General features: G+C 37.9%; 1 protein-coding gene and 1 pseudogene across 8 annotated transcripts in view; one reads left to right on the forward strand and one right to left on the reverse strand.

Moving 5' to 3' along the window:
- NTNG1 (netrin G1) overlaps positions 1–14,686 on the reverse strand; it is a 377,727-nt gene that overhangs the window by 285,851 nt on the left and 77,190 nt on the right. The window lies entirely within an intron of this gene.
- On the forward strand, positions 13,303–13,784 carry LOC119526941 (annotated as a pseudogene).

The raw sequence follows: 14,686 nt of genomic DNA on the forward strand, positions 1-14,686 counted from the left end.
ATTGACAGAGATGACAGCAATGCAGCTGGTTTTAGACACTTCCTGATCTAGGGACACACAGGCTGTCAGAACCCTATCTCCCTGCCTCCCTACCTGCTCCACACCTCCATACAGTGACTTCATTACTTCCTCCTAAAAGACAGTCTTTCTTCATCTGGTGGCAAAAAAAAACATGGCTGCAGGCAATTATCTCTGGATCAGAGACAAAAGCATATTCTTAGGAAAATTTCAGGGAAATGTCTCTAGTTGGCCCAATATAGGTCATATGTCTATCCCTGATTTGAAAACATAACAAAAGGAGTTTGGAACCTCAGAAACAAAGGCAAGAGGTTTACGGACAGAAAATGTAAAATGTGAGCTTCCTTTGGATCCTGGATAACTGGGAATGTTCTCTATTTTCTCTAAATAACCGTATTTACTGGCAAGCACAGGAATCTCACAAATAAATGACATGGACTGTGGGCAAAGGCAGTAGCGGTGGTGAAATCTCAGAAAGAACCTGCAGAAGCTGTGAGCACTGTTGAGAATAGACGTATCTGTCTAAAAATCTGGAGGGTAAGCCCCCAAAAGGCCACTCATCTGGAGAGACTGCAGCACCTTCTGGGAGGAGCTCCACTGAGCTAAAGGAAGGGGGTACTGAACAGACAAGCCTAAATAAGGAAGAAAGCCTTGGCCAATGTAAGGGGAAGAGTTTCTGACTGCAGAATGATGCTGGCCACTTGCATCTGTCTCCTAGCCAGGCCTCTGGGGATAGGGACGAAAGACAGAAAATGAAAGAGTTACCTCATTAGAAACCTAGGAAGACACTGGGTCATATATTGTGCTGCTTTGGGATATGTTTGCTAAAGGTTAACAAGGAAGTGAGCAAAGAAGCATTCTCTCTACTACTGCATGAATGAGGTATGCCCTCAATGCACTGAGGTCTCGAAAACATGTAGCCCTTGTTCCTCTGAGCACTTCAGCACTGGCTCTGCCCCTCAAGGTCATGGTGAGGACATGGGGAGATGGCAGTCATGTAGGAGACATTTGCTGTGGATACAGGAGGCAATAGCAGCAGACAGAAGAAGCAGAGCCAGGATGGAAGAGGATGAAAATGCAGCTGCTGTGTAGTGGCTGCTAGGACAGGTTCAAGTCTATGGTGTAAACACCTCCCCAGGGATTCCTCACTTATAATTGAGGAGAATCTAAATGAGCCAGAAGTTCTAAACTAGGTTACAGGCACAGGATTCAGTAAAACACAAGACATGAAAGTATTCATCACTTCACAGGGCACAAAGGAAAGGAACTGGCAAGTGAATTATAACTGTTGACATATGCATGCCACACCTCATTTTCAACAGGTAAAAAGTTTGGTATGATTTTGGATAGTAAGTAAGTAAATAAATAAGTAAATAAATAAATAATAGCCAGCTTTAGATCTGAGATAATAACATGTGTATAATATCTCCATGGAAGAGTCAAATTTTCTCCTTAATAGCTGAGGCAGGACAACTCAAAGGAGAAAAGCAAAAGGAACAGATTCTTGGGGGGAAGAAAAGTGCACAGTGAGATGTGAGATCTCTCCAGTAAGCACCATGTAGAATTTGGCTTTGTACCATCTCCTCCATCGTTAAAATGTTCTTTTGGAAAATGGCTGTCCAGAGTCTAAAAGTTGTTGTTTTTCCTGCATAAAGTATATGATTCCATAGATGAGATTTTTCACAGACATGGGGGGAAACGGAAAAGTGTTTGTGGCAAAATGAAATATCCAGATGTAATAGTTACTGCTAAGAAGAGTGCCTCCTTGGGGTGGAGACTGCAATTCTGCTATTATAGAGGATAATAAAGCAGTGTCAGACAGAGAAGAGGATTTCTTTAATAAAGCTCACACTGACACTTGAGACCGGCCAAGATACCTGAGAAATTAGGAACCAAGTAATTGGATGTTTTCATTTCCAAAAGATGCTTTACACCACTTTTGAAAAAATGTCATTGAAAAATCTTTTTTTTTCCTTCTGGAAAATTACTAGGCAGAAATCTCTCAAGACCAAATTTCAAAGTGGCCTCCACATTCATAAGCTTAAATGCTATATATTAGTGTCTGCCCTTCCAGTTGCACCAGAAAGCTGGGGGACTAGACAGCAAGGCCTTATATTCAAGGAAGATTCTTTGGAAACCAGCACTTAATCTAGGCTGACACATCATCTGGAAGCTCCCTGAGGAAAGAGATTGTCTCCGATTCACTCATATACCCTTTCCTACGCAGCCTCACCCAGTGCCCAAATACATATTAGGCACATAATAAATATTTATTAACGTGAAATGGAATGCTTAAAATCTAGAACTTACATATTTGATTCTCCAGGAATCATCTCAGGGTGTTTACCAGGTACGGCTTCAGGTATACAAGTAAAAACCTTATACATTCCATACATTTTTTCAATTAAGCAGGCAACTATGCAACACTAGGTGAATACATATGAGAGGAAAGACATTTTGGCAGATTTTGAGAAATGCCAAGGTGAGTGATAGAAACCCTGCCCTGAAAGAACTACCATCATCAAAATCATCATAATAAACAGCATGTTCAAATGGCCAGTAAACATAAAAGATGCTCAACTTTATTATCCACCAAGGAAAAGAAAATCAAAACCACAAAGAGATACCATCGTACACTCTAGAGGAGCAAAAGTGAAAAAGTGGGGGAGAATGGATATGGCCACTTCAGAAAATTGCTTATCAGTGTGTATGAAAGCTGAACGTAAGCATGCATTATGATCCAGCAATTATACTCTGAGGTACAGACCCAAGAGAAATGCTTGTATGTGTTTACCAAAAGACATGCATTAGAAAGTTCCAGCAGCACTAGAAATTACCCAAATCTCCAACCACTCTAGAATGGATAAATAAATTGTTATATATTCACATAATCCAATGAGAATGAACAATCTACAACTACAGAAAACAATACTGATTAATCTAAAAAAACAGTGTTAAACCAAACAAGTCAGGTACGAAAGGCACATACTACAAGATTCAATTTCCATGAAGTTCAAATAACAAGCCAAGCCAGTTTATGTTGTTAGAAGTCAGGATAGTAGTTATGCTTTGTAGGCTGGGAGCAGTTAGTAATCCAAGTGGCATAAGGGGTCTTTCTGAGAGTCACGATAATGCTATGTTTCTTAATCTTGGTACTAGTTACACAGTTGTCTTTCAATTTGTAAAAAATAATTGACCTGTACAGTTTTGATTTCATCACATTTCTGCTTGTATTAGACTGATTAAATATTAAAAGCCTGCTTTATATACTGAAAGTGAATTTTAAATAAAATATTCAGGATTTGGGGTCAAGGGGGGCATTGTAGATTCACATTTTGAGGCCCTCACCCAGGACCAAACATTTAGCAATAAAAATACATTGTAAATTATTATAAATTTACAATTAAAATTTATAATTATTATAGATATTTACTAGGAAAAAAGACAAAATTAACTTCCAGTTTCAGCTCTGACATGTAAAGATCCTGGAAGTTATCATAAAAAGAAAAAGTTGGATAGACTGAAAACCAATGACTTTTCCTGGAGTCGTCAGAGAACTGAAGTTGTGTGGCAAACCACTAACCCAAAATTTGGTAAGACAGACACATCCAGAGAAACAGGGTCCATACCTGCATTCCTGGAACAGAAGCCTCTGTAGTCACAAACTGGTAGGAACACTTAAAAGTTATTGGTGACAAACTGCTGGAGGCTGAATGCACTAGCATGGGAGTGTCAAATTCCTTGAGACCAAGTCTTAGTGGAGCCCCACATTTTCATGGACTTTACTTCCAGGAAACCCGCCATGTTCTCACTCTGAAGATTCTCTCATGCCTCTCTCAGGGGAAAGGGGAGAATCATCTTGGTGGAATATGCCCACAGCCTTTTCAATAACAAAAATCCAATGTGCAGAGCATTTTCCTGGCTTGGAAAAAAGCATTCTTCCCATTCCAGCATTCTCTAGCCTTCTTCTCTTACTTATGAAGAAAAAAATAATGGTCACCAAGGGTGAGGATTTCAAAGAAATAAATCAGAAACACTGAAGCCAAGGAACAGGTAAGGGGTGGGTGGTGGTGGGAAGCTATTTCATGGGAGAAACCTTTGTGAGGGCCAAAAGGCATGCCTACTAAAAGACAAAGTTTTAATCAGAAGATTATAGAATGATCAGTCTCCCAACACTTTACCATCACAACAACAAGGTTCCAGTATAATAATAGTGGGTTATACTGAAAGGGCTCCAAAACATAGCCTCTGTCTGAAGAGGAGTACTTACAGATGCCCAAGGTCAAGAGGGCAAACAAAAAGAAGGATACTAAAAGAACTGAAAACCTTTAGCACCTATAGCTCCAGTAAAATTAAATATAGCTCAATTCCTAGTCACACTAAAAGCCTATTTGCTTCAGTTCCTATTACTTGATTCAGTATGGTGCTTTCAACAAAAAATTACAAGGCATGCTAAAAGACAAGGCAAAATATGGACTAAAGAGACAAAGCAATCATAAGTACAAGACTAGATATGATAAAGATGTTGGAATTATCGGACAGGGAATTTAAAATAACTATGATTCAGGAGGCGGGGCAAGATGGCGGACTGGTGAGCTGTATGTTTTAGTTACTCCTCCAGGAAAGTAGGTAGAAACCCAGGAACTGCATGGACTGGACACCAAAGAGCAATCTGACATTGGGCATACTTCATACAACACTCATGAAAATGTGGAACTGCTGAGATCAGCGAAATATAAGCCCAATACAGAAAGCTTCGAAGACTTGCAGTTTGGGCAGGTCAAGACAAGAGCAGAACTAAGAGAGCTCTGAGACAAAAGGCAATAATCCAATGGCTGAGAAATTTCACTAAACACCACAACTTCCCAAGAAAAGGGGGGTGTCCGCTCACAGCCATCATCCTGGTGGACAGGAAACACTCCTGCCCATCGCCAGCCCCATAGCCCAGAGCTGCCCCACACAACTCAGTGTGACGGAAGTGCTTCAAATAACAGGCACACTCCACAAAACTGGGCGTGGACATTACCCTTCCCTGCAACCTCAGCTGATGGTCCCAGAGTTGGGAAGGTGGAGCAGTGTGAATTAACAAAGCCCCATTCAGCCATCATTTCAGCAGACTGGGAGCCTCCCTACACAGCCCAGCAGCCCAGAACCGCCCTGGGGGGACGGCACTCACCTGTGACATAGCACAGTCATCCCTCAACAGAGGACCAGGGGGTGCACAGCCTGGAAGAGGGACCCACTCACAAGTCTCAGGAGCCATACGCCAATACCAAGGACTTGTGGGTCAGTGGCAGAGACAAACTGTGGCAGGACTGAACTGAAGGATTAGACTATTGCAGCAGCTTTAAAACTCCAGGATCACCAGGGAGATTTGATTGTTAGAGCCACCCCCCCTCCCTGACTGCCCAGAAACACGCCCCATATACAGGGCGGGCAACACCAACTACACACGCAAGCTTGGTACACCAATTGAACCCCACAAGACTCACTCCTCCACTCACCACAAAGGCAAAGCAGGGGAGAACTGGCTTGTGGAGAACAGGTGGCTCGTGGACGCCACCTGCTGGTTAGTTAGAGAAAGTGTACTCCACGAAGCTGTAGATCTGATAAATTAGAGATAAGGACTTCAATTGGTCTACACATCCTAAAAGAACCCTAGCAAGTTCAGCAAATGCCAAGAGGCCAAAAACAACAGAAAATTATAAAGCATATGAAAGAACCAGACGATATGGATAACCCAAGCCCAAGCACCCAAATCAAAATATCAGAAGAGACACAGCACCTAGAGCAGCTACTCAAAGAACTAAAGATGAACAATGAGACCACAGTACAGAATACAAAGGATATCAAGAAGACCCTAGAAGAGCATAAAGAATACATTGCAAGACTAAATAAAAAAACAGATGATCTTATGGAAATTAAAGAAACTGTTGACCAAATTAAAAAGATTCTGGACACTCATAGTACAAGACTAGAGGAAACTGAACAACGAATCAGTGACCTGGAAGATGACAGAATGGGAAATGAAAGCATAAAAGAAAGAATGGGGAAAAAAATTGAAAAAATCGAAATGGATCTCAGGGATATGAGATAATATAAAACGTCCTAATATAAGACTCATTGGTGTTCCAGAAGGGGAAGAAAAGGGTAAAGGTCTAGGAAGAGTATTCAAAGAAATTGTTGGGGAAAACTTCCCAAATCTTCTAAACAACATAAATACACAAATCATAAATGCTCAGCGAACTCCAAATAGAATAAATCCAAATAAACCCACTCTGAGACATATTCTGATCACACTGTCAAACACGGAAGAGAAGGAGCAAGTTCTGAAAGCAGCAAGAGAAAAGCAATTCACCACATACAAAGGAAACAGCATAAGACTAAGTAGTGACTACTCAGCAGCCACCATGGAGGCGAGAAGGCAGTGCAATGATATATTTAAAATTCTGAGTGAGAAAAATTTCCAGCCAAGAATACTTTACCCAGCAGAGCTCTCCTTCAAATTTGAGGGAGAGCTTAAATTTTTCACAGACAAACAAATGCTGAGAGAATTTGCTAACAAGAGACATGCCCTACTGGAGATACTAAAGGGAGCCCTACAAACAGAGAAACAAAGAAAGGACAGAGAGACTTGGAGAAAGGTTCAGTACTAAAGAGATTTGGTATGGGTACAATAAAGGATATTAATAGAGAGAGGGGAAAAATATATATGACAAACATAAACCAAAGGATAAGATTGCTGATTCAAGAAATGCCTTCACGGTTATAACGTTGAATGTAAATGGATTAAACTCCCCAATTAAAAGATATAGATTCGCAGAATGGATCAAAAAAAAATGAACCATCAATATGTTGCATACAAGAGACTCATCTTAGACAAAGGGACACAAAGAAATTGAAAGTGAAAGGATGGAAAAAAATATTTCATGAAAGCTACAGCCAAAAGAAAGCAGGTGCAGAAATATTAATCTCAGATAAAATAGACTTTAAATGCAGGGATGTTTTGAGAGACAAAGAAGGCCACTACATACTAATAAAAGGGGCAATTCAACAAGAAGAAATAACAATCGTAAATGTCTATGCACCCACTCAAGGTGCCACAAAATACATGAGAGAAACACTGGCAAAACTAAAGAAAGCAATGGATGTTTCCACAATAATTGTGGGAGACTTCAACACATCACTCTCTCCTATAGATAGATCAAACAGACAGAAGACCAATAAGGAAATTGAAAACCTAAACAATCTGTTAAATGAATTAGATTTAACAGACATATACAGAACATTACATCCCAAATCACCAGGATACACATACTTTTCTAGTGCTCACGGAACTTTCTCCAGAATAGATCATACGCTGGGACATAAAACAAGCCTCAGTAAATTTAAAAAGATTGAAATTATTCAAAGCGCATTCTCTGACCACAATGGAATACAATTAGAAGTCAATAACCATCAGAGACTTAGAAAATTCACAAATACCTGGAGGTTAAACAACACACTCCCAAACAATCAGTGGATTAAAGAAGAAATAGCAAGAGAAATTGCTAAATATATAGAGATGAATGAAAATGAGAACACAACATACAAAAACCTATGGGATGCAGCAAAAGCAGTGCTGAGGGGGAAATTTATAGCACTAAACGCATATATTAAAAAGGAAGAAAGAGCCAAAATCAAAGAACTAATGGATCAACTGAACAAGCGAGAAAATGAACAGCAAACCAATCCTAAACCAAGTAGAAGAAAAGAAATAACAAGGATTAAAGCAGAAATAAATGACATAGAGAACAAAAAAACAATAGAGAGGATAAATATCACCAAAAGTTGGTTCTTTGAGAAGATCAACAAAATTGACAAGCCCCTAGCTAGACTGACAAAATCAAAAAGAGAGAACACCCATATAAACAAAATAATGAATGAAAAAGGTGACATAACTGCAGATCCTGAAGAAATTAAAAAAATTATAAGAGGATACTATGAACAACTGTATGGCAACAAACTGGATAATGTAGAGGAAATGAACAATTTCCTGGAAACATATGAACAACCTAGACGGACCAGAGAAGATATAGAAGACCTCAATCAACCAATCACAAGCAAGGAGATCCAATCAGTCATCAAAAATCTTCCCACAAATAAATGCCCAGGGCCAGATGGCTTCACAGGGGAATTCTACCAAAGTTTCCAGAAAGAACTGACACCAATCTTACTCAAACTCTTTCAAAACATTGAAGAAAATGGAACACTACCTAACTCATTTTATGAAGCTAACATCAATCTAATACCAAAACCAGGCAAAGATGCTACAAAAAAGGAAAACTACTGGCCAATCTCCCTAATGAATATAGATGCAAAAATCCTCAACAAAATACTTGCAAATCGAATCCAAAGACACATTAAAAAAATCATACACCATGACCAAGTGGGGTTCATTCCAGGCATGCAAGGATGGTTCAACATAAGAAAATCAATCAATGTATTACAACACATTAACAAGGCAAAAGGGAAAAACCAAATGATCATCTCAATAGATGCTGAAAAAGTATTTGACAAAATCCAACATCCGTTTTTGATAAAAACACTTCAAAAGGTAGGAATTGAAGGAAACTTCCTCAATATGATAAAAAGCATATATGAAAAACCCACAGCCAGCATAGTACTCAATGGTGAGAGACTGAAAGCCTTCCCTCTAAGATCAGGAACAAGACAAGGATGCCCGCTGTCACCACTGTTATTCAACATTGTGCTGGTAGTGCTAGCCAGGGCAATCCGGCAAGACAAAGACATAAAAGGCATCCAAATTGGAAAAGAAGAAGTAAAACTGTCATTGTTTGCAGATGATATGATCTTATATCTGGAAAACCCTGAGAAATCAACGATACAGCTACTAGAGCTAATAAATTTAGCAAAGTAGCGGGATAGAAGATTAATGCACATAAGTCAGTAATGTTTCTATATGCTAGAAATGAACAAACTGAAGAGACCCTCAAGAAAAAGATACCATTTTCAATAGCAACTAAAAAAATCAAGTACCTAGGAATAAACTTAACCAAAGATGTAAAAGACCTATACAAAGAAAACTACGTAACTCTACTAAAAGAAATAGAAGGGGACCTTAAAAGATGGAAAAATATTCCATGTTCATGGATAGGAAGGCTAAATGTCATTAAGATGTCAATTCTACCGAAACTCATCTACAGATTCAATGAAATCCCAATCAAAATTCCAACAACCTACTTTGCAGACTTGGAAAAGCTAGTTATCAAATTTATTTCGGAAGGGAAGATGCCTCAAATTGCTAAAGACACTCTAAAAAAGAAAAACGAAGTGGGAGGACTTACACTCCCTGACTTTGAAGCTTATTATGAAGCCACAGTTGTCAAAACAGCATGGTACTAGCACAAAGATAGACATATAGATCAATGGAACCGAATTGAGAATTCAGAGATAGACCCTCAGATCTATGGCTGACTGATCTTTGATAAGGCCCCCAAAGTCACTGAACTGAGTCATAATGGTGTATTCAACAAATGGGGCTGGAAGAGTTGGATATCCATATCCAAAAGAATGAAAGAGGACCCCTACCACACACCCTACACAAAAATTAACTCAAAATGGATAAAAGATCTCAATATAAAAGAAAGTACCATAAAACTCCTAGAAGATAATGTAGGAAAACATCTTCAAGACCTTGTATTAGGCGGCCACTTCCTAGACTTTACCCCCAAAGCACAAGCAACAAAAGAAAAAATAGATAAATGGGAACTCCTCAAGCTTAGAAGTTTCTGCACCTCAAAGGAATTTCTCAAAAAGGTAAAGAGGCAGCCAGTTCAATGGGAAAAAATTTTGGGAAACCATGTATCTGACAAAAGACTGATATCTTGAAGATATAAAGAAATCCTACAACTCAATGACAATAGTACAGACAGCCCAATTATAAAATGGGCAAAAGATCTGAAAAGACAGTTCTCTGTAGAGGAAATACAAATGGCCAAGAAACACATGAAAAAATGTTCAGCTTCACTAGCTATTAGAGAGATGCAAATTAAGACCACAATGGGATACCATCTAACACCGATTAGAGTGGCTGCCATTAAACAAACAGAAAACTACAAATGCTGGAGGGGATGTGGAGAAATTGGAACTCTTATTCATTGTTGGTGGGACTGTATAATGGTTCAGCCACTCCGGAAGTCAGTCTGGCAGTTCCTTAGAAAACTAGAAGTAGAGTTACCATTTGATCCAGCAATTGCACTTCTCGGTATATACCCGGAAAATCAGAAAGCAGTGACACGAACAGATATCTGCACACCAATGTTCATAGCAGCATTATTCACAATTGCCAAGAGATGGAAACAACCCAAATGTCCTTCAACAGATGAGTGGATAAATAAAATGTGGTATATACACACGATGGAATACTACACGGCAGTAAGAAGGAACGACCTCGTGAAACATATGACAATATGGATGAACCTTGAAGACATAATGCTGAGCGAAATAAGCCAGGCATAGAAAGAGAAATATTATATGCTACCACTAATGTGAACCTTGAAAAATGTAAAACGAATGGTTTATAATGTAGAATGTAGGGGAACTAGCAAAAGAGAACAATTAAGGAAGGGGAACAGTAATCCAAGAAGAACAGATAAGCTATTTAACGTTCTGGGGATGCCCAGGAATGACTATGGTCTGTTAATTTCTGATGGATATAGTAGGAGCAAGTTCACAGAAATGTTGCTATATTATGTAACTTTCTTGGGGTAAAGTAGGAACAGGTTGGAAGTAAAGCAGTTATCTTAGGTTAGTTGTCTTTTTCTTACTCCCTTGTTATGGTCTCTTTGAAATGTTCTTTTATTGTATGTTTTTCTTTTTTTTTTTTTTAATTTTTTTTTCCATACAGTTGATTTAAAAAGGAAAAAAAGGTTAAAAAAAAAAAGGAAAAAACAAGGAAAAAAATATGTAGTGCCCCCTTGAGGAGCCTGTAGAGAATGCAGGGGTATTGGCCTACCCCACCTCAATGGTTGCTAACATGACCACAGACATGGGGAACTGGTGGTTTGATGGGTTGAGCCCTCTACTGTAGGTTTTACCCTTGGGAGGACGGTTGCTGCAAAGGAGAGGCTAGGCCTCCCTATAATTGTGCCTAAGAGCCTCCTCCCGAATGCCTCTTTGTTGCTCAGATGTGGCCCTCGCTCTCTAGCTAAGCCAAGTTGAAAGGTGAAATCACTGCCCTCCCCCCTACGTGGGATCAGACACCCAGGGGAGTGAATCTCCCTGGCAACGTGGAATATGACTCCCGGGGAGGAATGTAGACCTGGCATCGTGGGACGGAGAACATCTTCTTGACCAAAAGGGGGATGTGAAAGGAAATGAAATAAGCTTCAGTGGCCGAGAGATTCCAAAAGGAGCCGAGAGGTCACTCTGGCGGGCACTCTTACGCACAATTTAAACGACCGTTTTTAGGTTCTAATGAACTGGGGTAGCTGGTGGTGGACACCTGAAACTATCAAACTACAACCCAGAACCCATGAATCTCAAAGACAATTGTATAAAAATGTAGCTTATGAGGGGTGACAATGGGATTGGGAAAACCATAAGGACCACACTCCACTTTGTCTAGTTTATGGATGGATGAGTAGAAAAATAGGGGAAGAAAACAAACAGACAAACAGACAAAGGTACCCAGTGTTCTTTTTTTACTTCAATTGCTCGTTTTCACTTTAATTATTATTCTTATTATTTTTGTGTGTGTGCTAATGAAGGTGTCAGGGATTGATTTAGGTGATGAATGTACAACTATGTAATGGTACTGTGAACAATTGAATGTATGATTTGTTTTGTATGACTGCATGGTATGTGAATATATCTCAATAAAATGAAGATTAAAATAAATAAATAAATAAATAAATAAATAACTATGATTCATACATTAAGGGCTCTATAGGAAAAAATTAGACAAAATGTAAGACAATGGAAAATGTAAGCAGACAGATGGAATCTTTAAGAAAGAATCAAAGGAAATGCTATAAATCAAACAAAATGTAACAGAAATGAAGACTGCCTTCGATAGACTCATCAAAGACTCAGCACAGCTAAGAAATGAATCCATGAACTTGAAGAATGGTCAATGGAAACTTTCCAAACTGCAATATAAAGAAAAACAAAAGATTTCCAAAAACAAAAACAAACAAACCAAAAATAGGAGACCATCCAAGAACTGTGGGACAATGTCAAAAGGTATAACATACACATAATTGGAATATCAAAAGGAGAGGAAAGAAAGAACAGAGCAAAAGAAAAATCTGAAGTAATAGCTGCCAACAACTTTCCAAAATTAATGACAGTTGCCAAACCAGATCCAGAAAGCTCAAAGGATAAATACCAAAAGAATCCACACCTATTCATATCATATTCAAAATGCAATAAACCAAAGACAAAGAGAAAATCTTTAAAGAAACCAGAGAAGAAAAACGCCTTGCTTGTACAGTAACAAGGGTAAGAATTACAGTAGACTTCTATTCAGAAACCATTCAAGCATGAAGAGAGTAGAATGAATTATTTAACTGTTGGAAAGAAAAAAAAACTCACTAACATCGAATTCTATGTCAAACGAAATTATTCTTCAAAGAGGAAGAAGAAATAAAGAAATTCTCAGACTAACAAAAACTGAGATAATTCACCTCACAGAACTACCCTCCAAGAAATGTTCAAAGAAGTTCTTTAAGAAACAGGAAAATTATATAGGTCAAGAATTTGGGTCTACATAAAGAAAACAAGAGAATTAGAAAAGAATAAATTAAGGTAAAATAAAATATTTTATTCATTATATATTTAGTTGACCTAAAAGATAACTGTTGCTTAAAGTATCAATAATAACAATGTTTGGGGTGATAACAGCATACGGATAATTGAACAGAATGACAGCAATGTGAAAAAGATGGGAGGAAGGAATTGGGAATATGCTGTTATATAATCTGGTGTTATTTGAAGGTGGGATGAGATATGTTTAAAATGGGTTTTGTAAACTCTAGGACAAGAACTAATTCATTTTAAAAGAAAAACACTTAATATACTAATAGAAGAGAGATGATATATAAAATAAAATGCTCATTAAAACCAAAGAAAGCTAAAAATAGAAAAATTTTAAAATAGCAAGTACAAGAATATATAACAGTTATGAACATGATGGATGGATTCCAACTATATCAATAATCACTTTAAATTTTATAGGTCTCTCCTTTCGGCCAGAACCACCATCTTGCAGTAATTCGCCAAATGATGACTACAAAGGGAAAGAGGAGAGGCACCCGCTATATGTTTTCTAGGCCTTTTAGAAAACATGGAGTTGTTTCTTTGGCCACGTTTATGTGAATGTACAAGAAAGTGACATTGTGGACATCAAGGGAATGGGCACTGTTCAAAAAGGAATGCCTCACAAATGTTACCATGGCAAAACTGGAAGGGTCTATTGTGTTACCCAGTATGCTATTGGTATCATTGTAAACAAACCAGTGAAGGGCAAGATTCTTGCCAAGAGAATTAATGTACATATGGAGCATATTTAGCACTCTAAGAGCCAAGACAGCTTCTTGAAGTGTGTAAAGGAAAATGATCAGAAATAAAAGGAAGCCAAAGGGAAAGGTACCTGGGTTCAGCTGAAGCACGAGCCTGCTCCACCCAGAGAAGCACACTTTGTGAGAACCAATGGAAAGGAGCCTGAGCTCCTGGAACCTATTCCCTAAGAATTTATGGCATAAAAGGTGTAAAAAAGAAATAAAAGACTTGTGGATTGCTAAAAGGAAAAAAAAAAATATATATATATATATATATATATATATATATATATATATATATGTAGGTCTAAATGCACCAATTAAAAGACATAGATTGTCAGAGTGAAATAAAAAAAAAACCCAACTTTACGGTATACACAAAAGAGAATTACTTTTAAAATAAAGACTTATATATCCCTTTAAAAGCAAAGGGATAGAGAAAACTATGCCACTAATCAAAGCAACGCTGGAGTAGCTATATTAATTTCAGACAAAGGAGACTTTAGAACAAGGAAGATTATCAGAGATAAAAGCAACATTACATAATTATAAAGGGGCCAATTCTCCAACAAGACATAAAAATTCTAAACATGTACATACCTAACAACAGAGCACCAAAATACACGAGGCAAACAGTGAAAGAACTGAAGAGAAATAGACAAATCCATGAATATAACTGGAGACTTCAACACCCCTCTCTCAGTAACTGAGAGATTAAGAGACAGAAAATCAATAAGAACATAGGTGACCTGAAAAGAACTATAAATCAACTTGATCTAATTAGCAATTAAAGAATACTTCACTCAACGACAGAAAAAGGTATGTTCTTCTCACACTTGCATGCAACATCCACCAAAATAAAAAATACTCATTTGTAATAGATATTTTAACAAATTTAAAAGAATAGAAATCATACAAAGTATGCTCTCTGACAACTGAATTAAACTAGAAATAAATAACAGAAAAATACCTGGAAAAGCTCAAATATCTGAAATTTAAACAATACAGCTCAAAATACGCTATGGGTGATGGAAGAAGCCTCAAGAAAATTTTTAAATATTTTAACAAAATGAAAATGAAAATACAACTTACCAAAATTTGTGGAA

Source organism: Choloepus didactylus, chromosome 2 (assembly GCF_015220235.1).
Source record: "Choloepus didactylus isolate mChoDid1 chromosome 2, mChoDid1.pri, whole genome shotgun sequence".
In the NCBI taxonomy this organism is placed as follows: Eukaryota; Metazoa; Chordata; class Mammalia; order Pilosa; family Megalonychidae; genus Choloepus; species Choloepus didactylus.